Here is a 22,500-nt window from a genome sequence, read left to right on the forward strand (position 1 = left end):
AAGAGGAAGGGTACTGCTGATAAGTGAGTCCTTCTTAAAATGTCAGTGTTTGTGGTTATGCTGTATGTGTTGAGCAGGCGTGTGGCGGCCGATTGCCTCATGCCACGCGCAGCCAAAAGGTGGGGATCTGATGTTGTTGATCTGACCCGCAGAAGTCTCGCTCGCTCTCCTACTGTGTGCTCGCTCGTAAAGGAAAACAAGACCAAGTGACGTGTTGTAATGGTCATTATGGCGGAGTGTCAAGACAAGTGTGCCAGCCATGCTGTATGAACCTTGCGGGGAAAAAAGAAGAGGAAAAAGGGGAAACATATATATATCTAGCCCAGCTCAAGAAGCACGCACAAACACACACACACACACACACACACACACACACACACACACACACACACACACACACACACACACACACACCGCAGACACAAGAGGTATGACAGTATTGACTCAAAAGCTGGTAGTATTGCTTATAATGATGATGATGATGATGATGATGATGAAGATGATGATGATGATTTATATGGTGGAAAGGGAAAGGGGATGAAGCGTACGGATGATAACAACTTGTCAGCTCAGGTTAATGTAGAGTGAACCACAGGCTGTCCGCAACAAAGCATCATCGCTTAAAACTCTACTGGCTCTCATCGCCTAGTTTTACTATTCACAGCCACGCAGACAGAAAGGTAGAGTTAAGTCATGCACAATACTGAGTCGAGTAACTTGCTGCATTAACTTTTTGTGTTTTGTATTTACCCTATATCTTAAGTCTCCTTTTCTGCTGCAAGCCGAGAGACAGTAAGCAGAGCGGTGGATTCAGGACTTTATTAAGAAACTCATTTCCTGATGCCTTATCGTGTAGATATTGTTGCATTTATTCAAGAACTCGTACAATGCTTGTTCATTATGGAATATGGGCGAAAGAGAAAAGATTAACTTTATCGTGTGACCTTTAACAATGAGGGGAAAGAAACCGCTAAACACAGTGGAAGTGAAGGCTGAGTTAATCAGATGCTGGTCATGGCTACACAAACAACCAAAGAAAAGTGGACAAGCGCCACCAAATAAATTGAATAAGAAAAGAAAGCCTGTAAACCTATTTTCAGTAAGGAAGGAAAAACTTGCAATTAAAATGTCCTTATATATATTTCAGTCAAGAGAAGCATCACCACGCATCGGGAACTGAACTAAAATTAACAAAGTTGCTGATAATAAACAATGGTTCCTAAAACAGCAAATGGCAATAATAAATCTCTCCCAAGTTCTGAAGCTGACGCAAGTTGAAGAGAAGCATCGCCACACATCGGAAAGTAAACTGAAATTGTCAAGTTTAAGTTGAGCCGAACTGACAAATGACATATGACGGAAGGCAAGTGGTAAGAATTTCAATGGTATAATAAAACTCTCGTATAATCTGAACCTGAACCAAGTGTGATATGCATGTTTGACAGGAACATAAGAAGAAAGTGATGAGAAGGAATGGCAGTTGACCGCACTTTTCATCTCACGAGAGCTAAGTTTCACATCTAAGCTATTCCACTCCACTGTTTTGTCAAGATTGTGATTCATCGAGCCGGCAACCTTTCCATTGTATATTTGATTCTTTTGTGTACTTTTCCTCCTTTAGTTTTTCTGCATCTTCCTCAAGTTTCTATATTTGCTTTCACCTTTCGTTTACACTCATCAATCTCACGTTTTGTTCACTTCTTTTAAACTTCTTATACTTTATTTTGCCTTCCTTCAGTCCCTAACATGCTCAAGAACGTTCCCCTTACTGATCTTCACATCACACTGCTTCCATTTGTTCGACTTATCTAAATTCATCTGTCCACCACGCCTTCCTCTGTGTCTTCTCCTTTTCCTCACCTTTACGGGCGCCACTTGCTGTATAATTTCTCTTTCTTCAATCTCTTACATGCTCTTAAACATTCCTCTTGTCACATTATTCTTCCTTCTCTTGTTTCACTTCGCTGACCTCATCTGTCTGCCACGCACTGCTCTCTGTCTCTTTCTCTTTCACCACCTTATAGCTGCTTCTTGCTTCACACTTCCTCGACCGTGTCACGTCTCCTTCACTGCACCAGGAAGCGCCGACTCATTCAAAAGGCAGTACGTATTCGTCGAGGCTGCAGGCGAGTGGATGATGAGAGTAGAAGCCTCACAAAGGACAAAATAGCAATGGTGTATTATCTCCGTGGCGTGAAAAAAGATTCAGTCATCGTACAACTGTTTATTATGATGAATTAGAGCCGTTTTTTTGTGACAGGTTGAAGGTCGAGTTAGTTGCCTCAAGGGACAACCATTACACTTACATAACCCTGGCCCCCAGGAAGGCCACGCCGCCTCGCCAAGGTCAGGAAGCACGAAAATGTTTGTCTTTAACCTTCGTGTCAATCAACCCGAGCGAAAGATGTTTTCATATCCTCAGGCGGGGAGTCAGGCCACCCCGTGCGGAACCCCCTTTTGGTGCGGTGCGTGTATCATGTCGCCTCCCGGGACGAGGCGTCTCATCTCACCAGCGGGAGGCCATGACGGAACATTGGGAAGGCTTCCGTCAATCCTGCCACCCCGAGGTTTACCTTCTTCCCTGGTGGTCTTCACGTGTTGAAACAAAATTATGATTAATCTCGGTGTTATTAGTGCTGCAGTGTTCTTGTTTGTCTCTTCCTCAACTAACGTCCCGTGTCTATGCACGGCTGGTGAGCAAGAGCTACAGTGAAAAAGCTGAAAAAAAAAATAATAATAATTTGCCTCCAGCCAGCCCAGGATTCTGAGACTGATCTCTAAGTTGTTGCACCAGCGGGCAAATTCCAACTGTACAATTTTTTCTATTATAATATTATCTGTAACTTGGGAATTTAAGTAGAATTCATGTCAGTACTTAGACAGACATGTGTAACAAAGGAAGATCAATAACTCTGGTAAAGTTAATCAACTAGTAAATTCACGGCGGCGAGGGACAGAGAACAGCAGGTGCAGCTGCTTAGGATTCGCGTAACGGTGGCCGCTTAGAGTCAGGCGCTTGACCACCACCACCACCACCACCACCACCACCACCACCATCATTAATCCGCTTGCTTCTCCTCTAATACTCTGATCCCCGCCTCCCAAACACTACTATTCTCTGCACTACCACGTCTGGATGCATTACAAGACACGAACAGCTCCCCCAAATTTCGCGGATCCTAATTAATACGTTCAATAAAGTGTATAAAACCTTAATCACTGTATGCATTTTGATAATGAAGGATGGCTTTGTGTGTGTGTGTGTGTGTGTGTGTGTGTGTGTGTGCCATATCCTCACCAATGGGACGCACTGCAGCAGGAGTCAGAATCAGTCCTCGCATTATATAAAGGATCCAGCATAAGGACCCCTTTCACTGGTATTTGGCACGTCTTTCCTCAATCACTAACCACTCTGAGACATCTGTTCTTGTACATCGCCCTCCAAACACTGCGCTGGTTAGAAACTGCAATTTTTTTCTTTCGATCCCCTTCTTTCCTGCATATGCCTACCAAAATTTTCATACATAGCCTTTAGTGCCGTGAATTATTGCATACCGCAGTGAAATCGTTAAGTAACAAGGAATGTGTTTCATCCTGCCTGGGAACATGACCACGCTGGCAGTCTTTCTCTTTATATTTCCAATGTGCGATCTCTGTGTCTGTCTCTGTCCGTCTGTCTTCAAATTCAGTTGTCTGGCTGTATGTCTGTCTGTTTACCACCATCTACCCCCCCCTCTCTCTCTCTCTCTCTCTCTCTCTCTCTCTCTCTCTCTCTCTCTCTCTCTCTCTCTCTCTCTCTCATGCCTTGTTCCTCGCCTCACGTCATCTACGTCATTATTTTCGTCGTGTTTATTAATACAAAAGATATGAGTGTGTGTGTGTGTGTGTGTGTGTGTGTGTGTGTGTGTGTGTGTGTGTGTGTGTGTATACTCCACACAAATTATTCCTTCAGTACTGCAACACTCGGCAATGGCTTGAGTGATAAATTTCCACTCTATCCGCATGGTGCAGGCGGCGTGGGGCGGGTCGGGGCGGTTTGGACTGGTCATTAACAAGGCGGAGGCGTCACAAGGAGCACCAACCCGACTCGGCGCCGCTGCTACTAAGAAAACACTGAATGAACACTCCATTACGTTCAGGCTGAGAAGCACAGGGGGGTCGTTGTCCTGTGCACGACGAGGCTTGCCTTATAGAGGGACGGAGAGAGAGGGAGAAGGGAGCGTGTAAGTCGGTGGGGGCAGCATGCAGGCACGGCAGAGCAAAGATGGAACATTAAGGTGTGTGTGTGTGTGTGTGTATGTGTGTGTGTGTGTGGGAATGTACAAAATGAGGCGGAATTTTTTTTTAACGAGCATTTGGTGTTGTGGTATGCGTTTGCTGTGACCGTGGCCTGTGTTCTGAAACGCTTTGCTCTCTCATTAGGATTCATTTTAAAACTCTGCAGAGACGATCATTTGCGTTTTCATGAGTGTTTTTTCTCTCTCTCTCTCTCTCTCTCTCTCTCTCTCTCTCTCTCTCTCTCTCTCTCTCTCTCTCTCTCTCTCTCTCTCTCTCTCTCTCTCTCTCTCTCTCTCTCTCTCTCTCTCTCATTGATGGTGCAGATTACTTGTTAAGCCATCACTATTAGAATCATGAGAATAGCCTTGAAAACTACAATGATCTCCACTACAGCTTGGTAAAAGTAGGCAAGATAAGTCACCGATATATGCAAGAACGTGAACCCAGCTGTCGATGTACGCGTACCTACTATGACCATAATCGTACTATGAGGTAATCCACTGCTTATATTCTTTTCACTTCCCGCCCATGCCTTCCCACACTACGGGACTCATGGGGAAAGATGAGTTCCGGCGCTGCAATAACCAGATCATATTGTGGCTGCTACAGTTATGAGAGTGCGCTTCCTTTCCCATCAAGAAACAGTCGTGCGCCACATCGGAATTCGCACACGTAAGTCGCGAGCACCGTGATGTAAAGGTAAGTATATCACAGAGCTACTGCCGTCTCTTAATTCCTATACTGTACTTCATCATTTCACACAAACTAATCTTTCACATCTTTTTCCTCAAACTAATCTTTTCACATCTTTTTCTTCTACTTCGGCAGTTTCCCTAATCAGGTATTGGCGCCAAGTAAGAGTCTCTTTCACTTGTTTCTATCCCTTGCACTTCTACCGCAATTCCATTCTCCCATCTCACTATCTGACTTTCCCCTTCATCTTCCACAGTTGTAGTTCCTTTTCTCTCCCCTCTATCTCTCGCCCATTTACGTACTCTAGACTTACAAGAACGTCTGGACTCTATGCAGGGGAGAGGAACGAGAAGAGGGGAACAGATCAAGGTTTCCAAGAGTTCAGAAGTCATCCATCTTTCTGTGCATCACAACACTTCATAAAGGAAAGCCTGTGAGAGAGAGAGAGAGAGAGAGAGAGAGAGAGAGAGAGAGAGAGAGAGAGAGAGAGAGAGAGAGAGAGAGAGAGAGAGAGAGAGAGATGGGGGGGGAGGCGTCAGGGTCCGAGGCACAGCGGCGTCACGCTCATTACTGAAGTGAAGCATTAGACGCAGAATGACGGTGCAGTTTGATTTTATGACGAACGGATGAATTTTGGTTAAGTATCGTGTGTCTTTGCAAATTAACATCGTGGTCATAAAACTGTCCAATATTTTCGCATTGTTTAAATAAGCTGCGTAAATGGCTGGCTGGCTGGGTGGCTGGTTGGCACTCGACCTGGTTTTTATATCAGAATCGTAAATGAAAAGTCATGAGAGATTATGAGTGCGAGTGTTCGGGGAGTCAGAACAAGGTTAACAACACAGCACACAAACAAACACGGCGCGATGAGACTTAAGGCACCGCGTCAAGGAGGCGAGGCGCTGCCGTCCACGAGCGAGGCGGCGCTGGATCAACAAAAGGCGCGTCGCAGCGTTTCGTTGACCGCTTCTAAACTCTAAAAGACCTTGGCCTAAATGCGACATCCCTCGCTCACCCTGCCGCTCCCTACAGCAGCGTGTTATAGACCCGTATTCAGAAACGTTCTGCTCTTTCACCACGACTATTTTCACAGGCCACAGAGATGATCAGCCTGGATTTTACGACCGTTTCTCCTGTTAATAATGTAACAATCTCGTTAATCGGTCACTAGGATCATAAAAACATCCTTAAAAACCCGTCATTTCAATTAGAGCCTCTTGAACGAAAAGAAAGATATTCCTGAGTTTTAAAACGTTTCATCGTCAGTCCTTGATAATTTTTTACTACCTTCAGTGGAAGTTATTGACGCTGACAAGGATGATTCCTATAGCTTTACGGATGGTGCACAAGGACTCTGGATCGTCAATGAGGATATAAACTCTCATGACAACCGGATTAGTCATTTCTGTGGTCCTAAAGCGTTTAAGAATATGAGCCGCAAAGTCAACTTATTACGAGAAAGATATAAAGATCTGAGAGTCCTTTATTCGCTTTTCTGTACATGAATACTCGTTTCCTTTCACCACCACCGCCAGGAACACCTCCCGGGACACACTTGTAGTACTGAATAAAGACTATGAAAACTACAAAGATGATTTTTTTTTTAAGTTTTCATGTCTGATCACAATATCGATGCAGAATCTTCGACAAACTGACACTAAGATTACAAAAAGAAAAAAAAAAATGAAAACCACTATTCACTTCAAAACTTAAAATTCTGGGAATACACTCAATGCTCCCACATAAAAACAGAAGTAGAAATTTATTCCCACGTATTCCCTACATCAGTTCACACAGCAAAAACATTCTCCTCATTTGCTTAGCTCTCTCTCTCTCTCTCTCTCTCTCTCTCTCTCTCTCTCTCTCTCTCTCTCTCTCTCTCTCTCTCTCTCTCTCTCTCTCTCTCTCTCTCTCTCACATACTCAGTTACTATAAGCTGCTCCCCGACCCACTTCTCCCTCCCTTCCCTCCAGTCCTCCCAGCCTCCCCACTCCCCGCAGACACAACAAAGCCAACATGATACTCTTTCAGATGTGGACTCTAATGGGCGACTAAAAACAACCCAAGTCTGTTTCATCGCGGCGTTCTTACCCTTTCACTCATCATAATGTACTCTCTCTCTCTCTCTCTCTCTCTCTCTCTCTCTCTCTCTCTCTCTCTCTCTCTCTCTCTCTCTCTCTCTCTCTCTCTAATGAATGAGTATATATAACATTAAAGGGAACCAAAATACTAATGCCTCCTTATCTGTATTGCTTCACGAGTCACCCCACCAGGCGCACACAGTGCTGTTACAGTGACGCTACAGGACACAGGACACGACCGCTCTTCGCCCATACTCAGAAACACTCTGCTCCCTCAACACGACTGTTTTCAAAGGCCACAGAGACGATTGGCCGAACTCTCAAGAGCGTTTCTCCTGTGAATGATGTAAAAATGTTGGTAATCTATCACTAGAACCACAAGAACATCCTTTAAAGCCCGTGTAAGTTCAAGTAGAGACTTTTCAAAGTAGTTTCAGAATATGGTCCTCTGCTTCACTCCGAGGTATGAGGTATAGGAACGAGGCGGTCAGGAGTGGCTGGGTTATGTCATCAGAAATGTGTCTGTTCTTGGGAAGTCGGATCTTCAAAAGGAACAGAGCGACTGAAGGGTCCAGAAGTTTCAATACGATTACATCAGTCAGAGAGGCGAAAATTACGAGGGGGATCTTATAAAGGAATTTAAATAACGTAATGGATAACGCAATAGTGACAAAATTATTAAACTTAGTGGTCAATATAGTGAACAGCAATTAACGACAGGAAGAAACTGGTTCTAAAATAAGATAGTAATTGAGTACTCAGGAATCAGTTTGTTAGTTGTGAGTCAATAGGGAGCTTAGAAACAAGACTAAACATGATAGGCATGATAGGTTGATATAGGTATAGGTATATTTTACACAGAAACTATCACGTGTAGGTCTGCTATTATAGGCTCCTTATTTTCTTATATTCTCATGTTCCTGATGTCGTCATCTCCATAAATTTTGTTCGCTGATGTTAACATAACAAATAGGGACGCTGCCTGTAACATCATGGGTCGCTCTGTCCCGACCGGCTGGGTCATACTGTGTGGCCGAGGCCACACAGCCGAGGCCAGGCGATGACCTGGTGGCGGTGGTGGTGGTGGTACTAATAATAAAGTCACCTTTGTAGAGGCAGTGAAGGTTACGGCATCAGTGTTAGTTATATAACATAATGAGGAAATAATGGTGAGAAGAAGATGAAGAATGACGTTGTCATAAAAAAAAAATAAATAAATAAATGAATAAGTAAAAATAAAAAAAATGAAAGACCATGTAAAGGAAACGCAAGGTCCCGTTGAGGAAAAGCAAAAAAAAAAAAAGAAAAGAAAAGAAAAGAAAAGACAAAAAAAGGTCTTGTAAAAAGCAATAAAGTTCCTATCAAAACTAATATCAAATCGCAATATAAAATATCACGAAAAAAAAAAAAAAAAAACAGCGGACTGAGTTCTTGTCGTAACGCAGCGCCGGACGATGGTAGTGTAGTGTCCTTACAGTCCTTATAATATAGTGACAACTTTCCTATAGTTACCACGAGTGGCAGCAGGTGATGGGCGTGTCCAAGCAAGCCCTCCACACTCGTCTCTCTCCCTCCCCTCTCCTTCCAACAATAGGGCGGGTATTAGGGTCCGAACCTTGAGGGAGGACAGCCGCATGATTAATGGTCCCGGACTGTGTGACTCCTAGCCGGGGGTTCCTGCAGGACGCCTTAAAGAAAACACTGCATGACTTACAGTGGGAAGGAGAAGAAGTGGGGAGAGTGACATTGGGTTAAGTATCACAGCTAAGCCATTATTATGAACACACCCAATTATCTTCACTCTTTCATCCCTTTCACGGGCAAACTTACGAATTCTCTACTTGCTTATGTTTTTTTTTCTTCCTATAGCTTTGTTATTAGCACATCTCAGTATATTCCCTTTTTCATCCCTTCACTGGTAAACTTAGGGATTATTTATTTGTTTCTGCTTTTTTTTTCTCCTGCCTATGCGTTGAGGTGCTGCAAGGGAGGCGTATCAAGAGGCTTCCTTAACTATACTGGTCAACTATTTCAGAGTCTCACATAATATACTTCTTGGAGGAGACATATTGAGCGTTTTTTCTTTTCTCTCAATTTTTGTGCCCGTGACTAGACTCCTTGACGCATTAAAGATACGGTATGTCGACGGAACTCGTGTGTATACTATAAGAAAAAAAGGCTGCCTAAGGGATACAAACACTAATAATAATAAGATAAAAAATCTATCTTATTTGCCACCCTATCCTCAAAAAAGGTCAATAGAAAAGGATTCGAATAACGTTAGGAAATTGTCTTTAGTTTTCTACTGTCTTGATCCTCCTCTTTTTAAGTGAAGAAAACGAAAAACTCAGACGGAACAAATGTTTCCCTATTTTTTTTTTTTCTCTCTCGCTTGAAGGAGGACGGCCTAGGACAAGAAAATGTTGAGAAAAGGCTCGTTATGTTGCCGCTCCTCCTCCCCCACAAAAACAAAAGAAACAAAAAACAAAGATTTCCAAAACGAAAGCCAGCTTGTATATTTCGTAAGAAAACAAGACAATAAGACAAGAAAATAGCGCAATCCACAAAACTAAGAGGAGGAAGTTAAATCTTAAAGAGAGATTTGAAGACATTGCCTCTCATATAACGTATTAAATGACCGGAAACGGAAAAGTAACCACATTGTTAGTATCGCGTCAATAAGGAGCTCTAAAAAAAAGATTAGATAAATTTATGTATTGGGATGATGGGATGATAAGTAGATATAGGGAGATATAGGCACGAGAATGTGTATCCTGGGTAGGGACTGGCACGCGTAGGCCTGACGGCTTCATGCATCTTCCATTATGTTAGTATGTACTTATATACGAATGTTAGCACAATAAAATAAAGAATGCAATTGCCAGAAAACATCCGCAGGACCAGTGTAGAGGCATCAAAGGCACTACTTACCGTGTGCTTGTTGGCTGAACTAATGGTGCTCGTGATAGCAAGCCAGGCAGGGCGAGGCGGGCTGGAGTGTGTGGTACTCTTGCGGTCGTCCCATCTGTAGAGAAAACAAACATGCCTGAGAACGGAGACCTCATAATGTACTCTCTCTCTCTCTCTCTCTCTCTCTCTCTCTCTCTCTCTCTCTCTCTCTCTCTCTCTCTCTCTCTATATATATATATATATATATATATATATATATAATATATATATATATATATATATATATATATATATATATATATATATATATATATACGAGTATATATATATTCCAGGTAATTGACATTACCATCAAGACTCTTAATAGTTATCGAGGCCTTGAGGGGAGGAAAAGCCATGCAGCACCGAACATTTGGCTGATGAAAGAGGAAACACCTGAGGCAACACTACGCCAGACAGGCGACGATGAGGGATCAAAGAAAGTCTGATGCCTAGACGATAGATATTCTTACAAGGAAATGACAGGAATACCTAAGAGGCGCATGAAAATAGATACAAGAACAGGAAACTATGAGAGAACAGAAGTGCTTACATGGAAATTCTTTCTTATATAATAGAAAAACTGTGATTTATGAATAACTGTGTGTAATTTATATCAGTTTATATCAATTTGTTGAAAAGTTGATTTATGAAATGAGCGGAATACCAGGAAATCATGCCCCGTTAAAAGTAAGTAAGCGTCCCATGTAGAAGAAGAAAAAAAATATATTTATTGATATGGAACTGTATAAAGACATTTCCTTAATTATCATCTTTATTCACTTTAACTTTTAAGAAGCCGCAAGCAAAACGACATTTTTTTTTTTCCCCAATTTAGTGCCGTTGACGAGTGAGTCTCCTCGACACGCGCGCGAGAGCAAGTAAAAAAAAAAAAAAACAGAACTAACTTGAGTAAGCTACATTAGTTTCTCGTTAAGATCAATAACAAAGACCACGGAAAACTTCACCATTTCTCAGAGGTAAAGGCAAAGACAGGTGAACCTCCCATAAACGTGCGTGCCACCAGGCCAAACCCGACAGGTGGAGAGGAGGTGAGTCAAGCAAGCGACACATTTTTTTTTATATGAAGGATGGGAGCAGCCAGCAGACATTCCCTCCCACCCCCCCCGACCCCTAACCCTCAGGAGCAGCTGCATCCGCGGGGTCTGTGGAGTATAGAAGTGGTGCTTGTGGTTGTCAGAAATAACAGTGCATGAATCTTTACCAGTGAGTGGCATTGGGTACCGGGAAGGGAAGGAGGGCAGGGTGGGAGGCAACGAGACTTTCTTACCATTTAATTAATCAGTCCCTCATTCATTTCCCTTGAAGTGTTCTTGTTCGCTAAGAGAGAGAGAGAGAGAGAGAGAGAGAGAGAGAGAGAGAGAGAGAGAGAGAGAGAGAGAGAGAGAGAGAGAGAGAGAGAGAGAGAGAGAATACGAAAAACAGATAAACAGACAGGCAGACAGACAGACAAAGATAGACGGAAAGACAGGAAGACAAACAGACAAAATCACACACACACACACACACACACACACACACAGGAAGACAGACAAACAGACAAACAGACAAACAAGCAGAACAGAAGCAGAAATAAAGCAAGAAAGCAAGAAAGAAAGAAAGATTGTGAAAGAAGAGGGAGAAAAGAGAGAAAAGCTGTGAGATGGGGGAGAAGAAGAGGAGGAGGAGGAGGAGGAGGAGGAGGAGGAGGAGGAGAAGTCACCCAAAATAGAACTACAGCCGCGGCCACTCCCTTTCATTTTCCGCCTCACAGTTTAGCGTATCATGTTTCTAGCTGGTTGTGACTTCCCGTTTATCTTGCTCTTCCTCTTCCTACTTGCTCTTATTTTCGTTCGTTATTCCTTCGTCGACTTTTTTTTTTTCCATTTAATTTCGCCTCTCGCATGAAAATACCTGAATTTCTGAGGGCGAATGTTTGAATTTTCATTATTGTTATTATTATTATCGTTATTATTATTATTATTATTATTATTATTATTATTATTTTCATTATTACTGGTTGGTTGGTTCTCATTTTCGACGACCAGTGTTCAGCTTGTCTTAACTGTTTTGCCTCAGTTTGTCTTGCCATGTATAGTATTTATTTTTATCGCCCAAACTTATAATTATGTAGATGTGATGAGCGCTTACACTTTCTCTCTCTCTCTCTCTCTCTCTCTCTCTCTCTCTCTCTCTCTCTCTCTCTCTCTCTCTCTCTCTCTCTCATCTTTATAAGAGTAGTAATAGAATATCAAAAAATGGATAAACTGATTTCCATTTCTTTAAAATTACCAAATATTTCCATCTTATATAACTTGATAGAACTGTGAGAATAAATGGAAATTAAAACCAGGTTAAATATTCCTCAAAAGTAGAATAATGATAATAATAACAACAATGATCAAATGGTTCTAAGATTAATCCTTTTCTTTCTTTTTTTTTTACTGTTATGGTCATTCTTTATTTTTTTCAATTCAGAAAACTATGAAAAAAAAATTCATTGATACAATAAAATAAAGCAAAAAACAACAAGGGGTAAATTTTGTCTTTTTTGAGCTACAGAACTATTTCATGCGTGCTTTCTTAACTGTATATCTAATTCACATGTGTATGTAATTGTGTGTGTGTAGGTAATTATGGAAAAAAAAAAATCTACCATTGAATGAGATAAGAGATCTTTTATTTTTTTCTGTAATGCCATTCAATACTCTAGTCCTGTAAATTTCTTCTACGGTTTTCCAAGTCCTTCATTTAATGTTGTATCCTGTGGAGTGGTGTGGTGTGGTGTGGTGTGGTGTGGAGTTGTGCAGTGTGGTGTGGTGTGGTGTGGTGTGGTGTGGTGTTATGTGGTGTGGTGTGGTGACGTCAAAACCTTGAAAATATCATTAATACATTCACACAAAATTTATAACAGTTTCCTTTATCTCCTGAGCAAATATTATTGTTAGCGAGCGAGTCTTGCTGTTGTAATTGCCTTGCCTCATTGACGGAGATGAGAATTAAACTAATGAGAGAACTGTTTTATTAGCAAAGATCAAAATCTTTTACTACATCCCTTCCAGAGCTCGTGTACAAGTACTAACCACACAACCACACACACACACACACACGCACACACACAGGGATATAACAATGATGGTGTAAAAAATATCCTTATGGTTAGTACTCAGGATAGGACAAGAAGTAACAGTTTCAAATTTGATAAATACAGATAAAAAAAAAGTTACGAAAAAAAAAAAAAAAGGAGATTGATGGGTGACTGCAGCAGAATTCAGTAATCAGACTGTTAGTGCCGAGTCAGTGGTGAGCTTTGAAAGAGAATTAGATCAATTAATGCACTGTATAAGTATAAAAAAGGAGCCCAATGGAATCAAAAGAAAGTCTAAACAGCAATAAAACTGGAGGTCCTTACTAGGCTGCCTGGGTTTGGGTTGTACAGTGAGTAGGTAGAAACAGGTAATAGGCACATTCCATACAGGGACTGCCACGTGTAGTGACTGCCACGTGCCATTTTATAGCTTCACTAATTTTTTCATGTTGTTATGTTCTTATGATTACCACGTACAGATTTGTCCTTATGTTCTGACACACACACACACACACACACACACACACACACACACACACACACACACACACACACACTGGCTGGCCGAGATGTATGTACTGCCAGATAATCACAAGCAGAATCGTAACAAAATGTTGAATGTTCGCTGTGATGTTTTGTGCGTAGGTTGGGAGGCGCGCCGGCGGGAGGCCCTCTTGACTGGCCAAACAAACCACCCGTGATTGATGAACGTTTCTAATGCATGCTTTCTTAATTGTATATCTAATTCACATGTGTACGTAGACGTGTGTGTGTGTGTGTGTGTGTGTGTGTGTCAGGGGGGCGGGTTGGTTGGTGGGTGAGTGTGTGCGTATTCAGTTGCATTTACCTAAGTAGCAGTAAACAGATTTCCAGTTAAACTCATGCTATCTTTTCCTAGTTCGTGTGTATGTGTGTGTGTGTGTGTGTGTGTGTGTGTGTGTGTGTGTTTGTACAATTTACTGCAGAAACATATATAAGAGAGGAGAGAGAGAGAGAGAGAGAGAGAGAGAGAGAGAGAGAGAGAGAGAGAGAGAGAGAGAGAGAGAGAGATGCGCTATAAAAGTTGATAAAGATTACAGGATCAGTTACTCAAGAGACCGACTAGCTCCTCATACCCGCTGACTGCCCGCGCCACCCTGCCACCACGACCCGTGTTTGTCTTCCTCTCTCTCAGTCTCCTCGCCGCCTGGACCCAGCTGGCGCCACCCTCAAGCCACACCCAAACCTACATTCACCATTGAGCCCCACAACGCACTCCCCCCAGCCATCACCCTCCTCAAAATCACAAGTACAGCGGAGATAAAAAGACGGAGAGTCGAGGAAGATACACAGCTGCTAAAAAGAGAAAAGGACAGGAGAAGAGTGACGAGGACCTGTTCTCTTTCTCTTCTTACCGCAAAAACTATACTTCTTCTCTTTATCCATAGCAAGGTATATATTTATCGCTATCCTCTCTCCTCTCTCATTTTCTCTCATAACCACCACGTCCCCTCCACAAATTCTCCTTTCGCTTCTCATCCACCACATCCACGGACTTGGCCTGACCCCTTGACCCGAGTTGTACATAAACAAATAAGGGTGTGAGGCAAGAGCGTCGCCGAAGTTCACCGTAGGCTTGTTATTCGGACTCGGACTCTCTCTCTCTCTCTCTCTCTCTCTCTCTCAGTCTCTCTGCCTTACACATTAGAACTACAAATAAATATCACAAAACAGTATATGACAAATAGCCCCTTTAGTAAGTCTGTAGTCTTATGGGGAAAATAAAAATAAGAAATAGCAGCATGAAACACAATGGAAAAAGGAAATTATACAAAAAAAAATAATATCAAGTAGTAAATGTAAATGCAAGATAAGAAAGTCTGAAAAATGCAAATAAGAAGAATAAGCCAAAAACATTCCACAATAATAAAAAGAAATGTCTCTCTCTCTCTCTCTCTCTCTCTCTCTCTCTCTCTCTCTCTCTCTCTCTCTCTCTCTCTCTCTCTCTCTCTCTCTCTCTCTCTCTCTCTCCTTCCTCGCCACATGTGTCTGCCTACTTTCATTTCTCGTTCATCGTGCACGAAAACATCTTGAATGGTTCATTTCCTATTTCTGCGTTACGTGTATAGTAAGAACATCCCTCACCACAATGCTAGTAGTTTCATACATCTTTATTACTCTTGTTACGTTCGTTGGTGTTCCTTTCAGTATCATCACAGTGTTCCATCATTACCATCTTCATCAGTATCGTTAACCTTTCTCAACTATTCTTCCCATGTACCTCTTGTCAGTTCCTTGTCTGTTCCTAGCAAAGTTTCTTACGTCATCTCCGCATGTACTAGTAGCTGAGGTGGCTGAGGCTGAGAAATTTTCAGGTGTTAAGATGAGCTAAATTATGTGGATGTGAAAGCCGCTTAGGTGAAATAGTTATGTTCATCCACTGAGTCAGGGCTTGTCTCTTTTTTTCCTTTTTTTTTTTTTTGTTCAGTTGTTGTTTTTTGTTTCTTTCTTTTTATCCTTTCCTTGTTTCCTTCTTTCTTTTTTACTTTCTTTCTTTCTTTCCTTCTTCTTCCTTGACTTTTTACGTAAACTACTACATAATACGGTGAAGGATGAAGGTGTGTGTGTGTGTGTGTGTGTGTGTGTGTGTGTAAGTGCGCCCGTATATATGAGCGCAATTCACACTTTCTTGAGGATCACGTGTTGAACTCAAAACCTTTAGTTACTACTCTCCTGGACTCCCGGAAAGAGCTTAGAGTTACGAGTTTACGTATAGTAGTAGTAGTAGTAGTAGTAGTAGTAGTAGGAGTAGTAGTAATAGCAGTGGTAGTAACAATAGTAGTAGTAGTAGTAGTAGTAATTTGGCGCAAGGGTAGGGAGGAGAGGGCAGTGAGGCCAGGATAAGGAACAGGTTACGTAGAGAGCAAGGAACGTTTCTCCGGCAATACTGATATTTTTCAAGTTCTTTTCAGGGAGCAGACTTAACGGACAGCGGGCGATTTTCTCTCCCATTATTTCCTTTTTGGCCGATCTCCTTACGTCAAAAATAAAAGTATGTGTACGAAGAGGAAAGAAAAAGACGAGGAATGGATGAGGGAGTGAAATAAAGAGTGAGAGGAAAGGAGAGACAAGATGAGAGAGAGGGGCGGTATGAGCAATGCATAAGGAAGAACGGGATGAGTAAGGAAGGAAGGGAAGAAAGAAGGGACATGAAATACGGGGTGAAGAAAGAATGTAACATGGATCTAGAAGCAGAATGGCGAAGAAAACTGCTATAGGAGAGGCAAGTACCGCTGAGAGAAAGAGAGAAAGAGAGAGAGGACAAGAGATCAGGATGAGAGGACTCAGAGGAGGTATAAGGAATGAATGAGGGAGTGGTATGAGTCAGGAAGGGTCGAAGGGAGAAGGGTAAGACGAGAGATAAGGAGTGGGAGGCGGGAGAACTGCGGGAGGAGGGCAGTAGGGGGTGAGAGGTCATGGGTGAGGGCAATTAATTAGGGGCGCTGGTGTAATGTCTTGTTGGGCGTGACGTCAGAAGATACGAGAGGACTTGGAAGGCTGCGAGTGGCGCCGCAAGACACGGGTGAGAGGGAGAGGGAGAGGCTGGCCACGTGGAGGGTGCCAGAGTAACTGACCTCCCTTGATGTCTCTGTGTGTCTGTCATGTCCTCCATTGACTTCTGTTCTTAGTCTTCCTCCTTCTTCTCCGCTCCCTCATCTTCCTCCTCCTTCTTGTTTTTTTTTTTTTTTTTTTGTTTAAATAGTACCTTCATTACCTCCATTTTCTCTTCCTCCTCTTTCTTCACCCTTTTTTAATACATATCACCACTATTTTCATTTCCTCTTCTTCCTCGTATTCTTATTTATTTAGTTTTTTTTTAGTCATTCTTCAATAGTTTTCTTTCATAATTCTCGTCTTCTCATCTTCCTTGTAATTCTCTTGCTCACAATTTTCATAATGGTCACTGTAAACATTTCGCAACAAGAGCCGTGTGTCTAGCTAGGCATGGTTTGAGTTGTCATTGGCATTATTTACTGTCAATACACGTGTCATTTTCCATTTCCTCATCACTCCTGCAGTACCTCTTCTCACGTCACCGCACGAGCGAGGTACATATGCTGTGCTCTCCTTCATTTTAATAGAAAACTAACTAATCCTTTTTATTTTTTATTTTTTCTTTCTTACGATGTTCTGATTATATACTTTTGAATACGTTTTAGTATAAACTTTTGACGCTCCTATGGTCAACTTTTCTTAGGAGCGGCAAAACTGTAGGCCTACCCATTTTCAGTCATATTTTGTGCTCTTGGCTGGACTTTCGCGCGCATGGGAGAAACCGTGAAGTACCGTAAAATCAAGAAACTCGTACCAGATGTGTGATTTTTCTCAGTAAGTTTTAACCTTACACCTAATTTACTCTCTTTGTTTTAAGCCCTTGACCGGACCTTTGTACGCTTAACAAGATAGAGGTTAATCAAAGTCAAGACATTCGTTAGATAAATGTATAGATAAGAAGAAGAAGAAGAAGAAGAAGAAGAAGAAGAAGAAGATGAAGAAGAAGAAGAAGAAGATGAAGAAGAAGAAGAAGAAGAAGAAGAAGAAGAAGAAGAAGAAAAAGAAGAAGAAGAAGAAGAAGAAGAAGAAGAAGAAGAAGAAGAAGAAGAAGAAGAAGAAGAAGAAGAAGAAGAAGAAAGAAAGAAAGAAAGAAGATAAGTAGGTTATATAGATTTCCTTTTGCATTATGAATATAAAGAGGGAAGTGAGGTCATGATCGAAAATAAAGTTTAACATAACAAGAGACCCAATGAAGGGCACAGTTTCAGCAAGAGGAGTCAGTGAGGACAGTTGGTAAGAGCAGGGCAGTTTATGAGACAAATACCCTTTGAATATCTCCTTCACTAGTCGACGAGAGGTTGACTTACTTCACAAGGACGAGGCTCTTGCACAGCGGCGGCCAGTGTATGAACAGAATACTTGACACTTGACAAAGGCGGTACACAGCTCAGCACTTCATAGGAACCCGTGCCGCAAGGGCTGAGTTTTGAAATTCTTCCTGTTACGATTGTTTGTGAAGGACAGGTCGATTGTGTCTCAAGTAGGACAGGAGGTTTGTTCATTAAAAGAACCTAAAAACACATGGGGAGCTACAGGAAGCCATTACACCTACACGTGACAGTTCCCTTATAATGAGGTTGCAAAAGGTAGCATGCCCACACTTGGCAGTCCCTACATAAAACATACTTACCTTTGTCCACGTATTGTTTCTATCCATGAAATTTATCTATTAATTAAGCAAACTACTGACGCGACTCTACGAAAGTGGTTGCTGAGTCTGTTCGAGTCGTCTAACATTTTATTTGGCAAACAGTTCCTTCGTATTTTTTCTAATTAACTTCATCAGTTTGAACCCATTACTTTTGTCCTATCCTAATTATTAACCCTAGGGATTGATAAAAGAAAGGGAGTTGTCTTGAAAGAAAAGAGATAACCATTTGTCCTTCACTTTTATACAATAAAGATTATTTGTGAAATCAAACACTTCTGCCTGTAATTCTTTTTAGGAGGACTAGCTTGAAAAAAAAAAATGACAATGAAAATTTAGACTATTAAGTAGTGGATCAAGCATTACTTTCACTTGAAGATCTGGAGACAGTGTGTGGGGGAAAATAAGGTGTTAATCAGAGAAGAGACTGCAAAGGGAGGGAGAGACTCTTAAGCCGTTCAGTCCCGTAGAGAAAATAAAGAAATTAAATTAAATGATGACGATGGTCAAAAGCTAATAAATTTATGGAAAAAAACACACTATTCCTACGAAACATCATAAACAGCAGGCATAAAAAGGACTCAGCTCATATGGAACAACAACAGAAGGTATGACGGAGAGGAAACCCAAGACGATTAATAATGCATAGAAAAGACGAACTCCAAAACAGTAGTCAGGTTACGGAGACTTGAAAATTACTTATATGTGTTGACTCTCTCTCTCTCTCTCTCTCTCTCTCTCTCTCTCTCTCTCTCTCTCTCTCTCTCTCTCTCTGCCGGCTCATTTATCATTCCACATCTGCTTTTCTTTTTCCTCGCCTGCTTGCCTGCCTGTCTGTTTGTCTGTCTGTTTGTCTGTCGGTTTAGTCAAAGGTCTTGGGCAAGGCCGTTCAGCCCGATACACACACACACACACACATACATACACACACACACACACACACACGTACACACACAGAGGCGAAAAATACTCCAGATCTTCACAAGGACTGTCTGTGTCTGGCCTAAGTATAGCCTATGTAAATAGAGACGAAGATACAGAACTGAACTTAATTGAGCAGTATGGTAGGCAAACTTTCTTCCTCCCCTCCTCCTCTCTCCTCCTCTTCCTGCTGCTGTTATATGTCTCTCCCTTGGTATCCTGACTCCCTCTCCCACTGTGCATTGGATATCATTGTTCCCTACAAACAGCCACGTTAAGATTAATAGGAATCCTGTTGTTTGTTTTTCCTTTGTATTTATTTGTGTTCCTCGTCCTCGTTCTCTTCCTATTCTCCCTCTTCCTCCTCGTTCTCTTCCTATTCTCCCTCTTCCTCCTCGTTCTCTTCCTTCTTTTACAAATGCAATTCTACCTTTCCCATTTTCTCTCTCTCCTCGTCTTATGCCTAAACTGTCACAAATCAAACGTTTTTCTGCCACATTTTTTTTTTTTTTTTTTTCCTGCCTCACCTCACGAACAGTATTTTCCTCCGCGCCTTTTTCAGTTACATCGCAGCCCAATCGTTCACCTCCCTTCACTTCAAACCTAAGACAGTTGGCTTCCTCCTTTTTTTTTTTCTTTTCACACGTTTTTTTTTTACTCTCCATAAGAAAGTGTAAAAAATAATGATAAAAAAATCTTCCGCGTTTTTTTTCTACCTGTTATGTTTCTACCACTCCATGAAAGTATTCGCCTTGTTTTTCTTCATTTTTCTTTTAATTCTGTCGTTTCCTCCTCCTTCTCCTCTTCCTCCTCCATATATGGCTCGCCAGACTAGGTCATATACATAATTGCTGTTTTCATATGATTTGATATTATAGTAATGAAGCAATTAAATCAAATCAAATCCTCCTCTTCCTCCTCCTACTCCTCCTCCTCTTTCTTCTTCTTCTTTTTCTTCTTTTTCTTCTTCTCCTTCTCCTTCTCCTCCTCGTCCTCCTCTTCCTCTTTTATCGTATTCTAAAAACATCTTTCTCGGTTTTCTCACCCTTCTCTTTCGTGTCACCTTCTTTTTCTCTCTTCCTACATATTTAAAAAGAATCTTCCTTACTTTTTATCTCCTTTCCATTCTCTCTCTTTCAATCTTCCTTTCATCCTTAAAATAAAAAGATGTTCCTAGTTTTCTTCCTTTTTCTTTTCCTTCCATCTTTTCTTTTTACTCCTCCATCTCCTAAAAAAATATTTCCATTGTTTTTCCTACTTTCCATTACAGCCTTTCTTTCCTCCGACTTCACTACATCACAAGTCAGTCTGGGAGCAAGTCTTACTGTGGAATCAGTCTGAATCACCCATAGCCTTGAGTCAGTCTTACCTTTGAGTCAGTCTGATCCCTGAGTTAGTGTGAGAGTCGGTCATATCCCGAGTCAGTCTCATCCTTGATCAGTCATATCCATCTTATCATTGAGTCAGTCTTACTCTTGAGTCAGTTTTGGAGTCAATCATTCCCACCGTATGACTCATAATCTCTGGGTCAGCCTGGAAGTCAGTCTGGGAGTCCCCCCAAACACCCGCCACACAGCACCCTCTCCTTCCCTCCAGTGACGCCATCAGCCCGTCACAGCGGCGGCCTCACACCACGTGTCTTGGCCGCCCCTGACTGGGATGCCAAGGAAACGCATACCGCCGCCTCGATGACTCAGATAAACACTGTGAGATCAATATGTGGAGCAAGAAATCAAACTTACTTAGCGCTACCCAATAGTTTCTTTCAGTGGTCAATGGTAGCAATGTTGGCTGTGGTGGTGGTGGTTGTAGTGGTGATTGTGTTTCTTATTCTGCTGAGAAGTACATAGATAAGTGGTGTGTGTGTGTGTGTGTGTGTGTGTGTGTGTGTGTGTGTGTGTGTGTGTTAAAATTATATTGTTACACCATACACACACACACACACACACACACACACACACACACACACACACACACGTTAGTTTTCCTGCCTTTTGTTCCTTTTCTCCATTTTTTTCTTTAATTATTTGACACATTATTGGAGGAAAAATAAAGCTGTTAAACAAATCGATGATGATGGAGATGATAATGATGATGATAACTGGTTTCCTTTTCTCGTGTCTTTAAGAATAAGATTTTGCACATCAATAAGAACAGGACATTGGATTTCACACACATCTCGCCGCCATATCTTAACAGCTTCCAGTGGAAATATCAAGGTTTCCTGGGATGTCTTCAAGATTCTATTGATTATTTACCAACTATTTTGTACATCAATAAGAACAAGGAACCGCATTTACCGAACATTTCACCTCATCTCGACCACTTAAAAGGCTCTAGTCTAGAAGTTACAAGATTTTCCAAGGATGTTTACAAGATTCTAGTGATGATTTAACAAAGATGCTGCACCGTGAACGGGAGAAACACCATGGAAGCCTACTGGTCATCTCTGTCATCAAAGAAAGTGGTATTTGTGAAGCCTCGAAACGTCTCAAAACACGGAGTGAGGACAGACAACATTGGTCCGCATTCAGAAACACTTCGTTCTCTCACCACGACTATTTTCAAAGGCCACGATCAGCCGCGTTATTAACACTGTTTATCCTTTCTGTAATGTAGAAACCTTGTTAATCTATCATTAGAACCTTAAAAACACCCGTAAAGACACGCGTCACTTCAACCAGAACCTTTTGAAAATATAGGAGGTGCGACGCACAAATGTTTCAGAACATGGTCCATTAAAAGCCTTTACAAATACTTCTATCAGTGAATTAGGTGTCTAAGGACCGCCAGAGGATTGGTTACCGCTCTTCTTCTCCGTCCTTCTCGTCCACCGGCTACTTGTCATCACCGTATCGCCTTTCCCTACTCACCGCGTCCTCCTTCTGTCACTCAACCCTGGAGGAAAAAATAAAGTGAATATGTAGCGAGCCTTCGTGGTGACTCGCCTTGATCCGCGTGTTGGTGGTTGGCCTCGGTAGCTGGCTTAGCATGTGTAAGTGAATGCATCGATGTCTGGACACAGAAAGACCGAGAAAGAGAGTATACGTTCTCTATCTTACATTATCCGAGAATTTTGTCGTTATATTTTAATTGCCACAAAATGCCATTACTTCCTCTGCTAATATTGTGATTATTTTCTCCTTCACAAGTGAGGGAAAGCGGTGAGTGTCTTGTAGTCGCACTTGGGGGTGCCTTAGGGAATACTCGGGGAGCACCAGAGCGAGGTACTACAATGCATTGAGGGA

At 41.8% G+C, this 22,500-nt stretch overlaps 1 long non-coding RNA gene across 1 annotated transcript in view; it reads right to left on the bottom strand.

Moving 5' to 3' along the window:
• Positions 1-22,500, bottom strand: part of LOC135107219 (uncharacterized) — a 60,852-nt gene that overhangs the window by 20,590 nt on the left and 17,762 nt on the right. The window contains exon 2 of the long non-coding RNA XR_010271663.1: positions 9,984-10,077. This is a non-coding gene — a long non-coding RNA (uncharacterized LOC135107219). The remainder of the gene's footprint in view (positions 1-9,983; positions 10,078-22,500) is intronic.

Source organism: Scylla paramamosain, chromosome 15 (assembly GCF_035594125.1).
Source record: "Scylla paramamosain isolate STU-SP2022 chromosome 15, ASM3559412v1, whole genome shotgun sequence".
Classification (NCBI taxonomy): domain Eukaryota; kingdom Metazoa; phylum Arthropoda; class Malacostraca; order Decapoda; family Portunidae; genus Scylla; species Scylla paramamosain.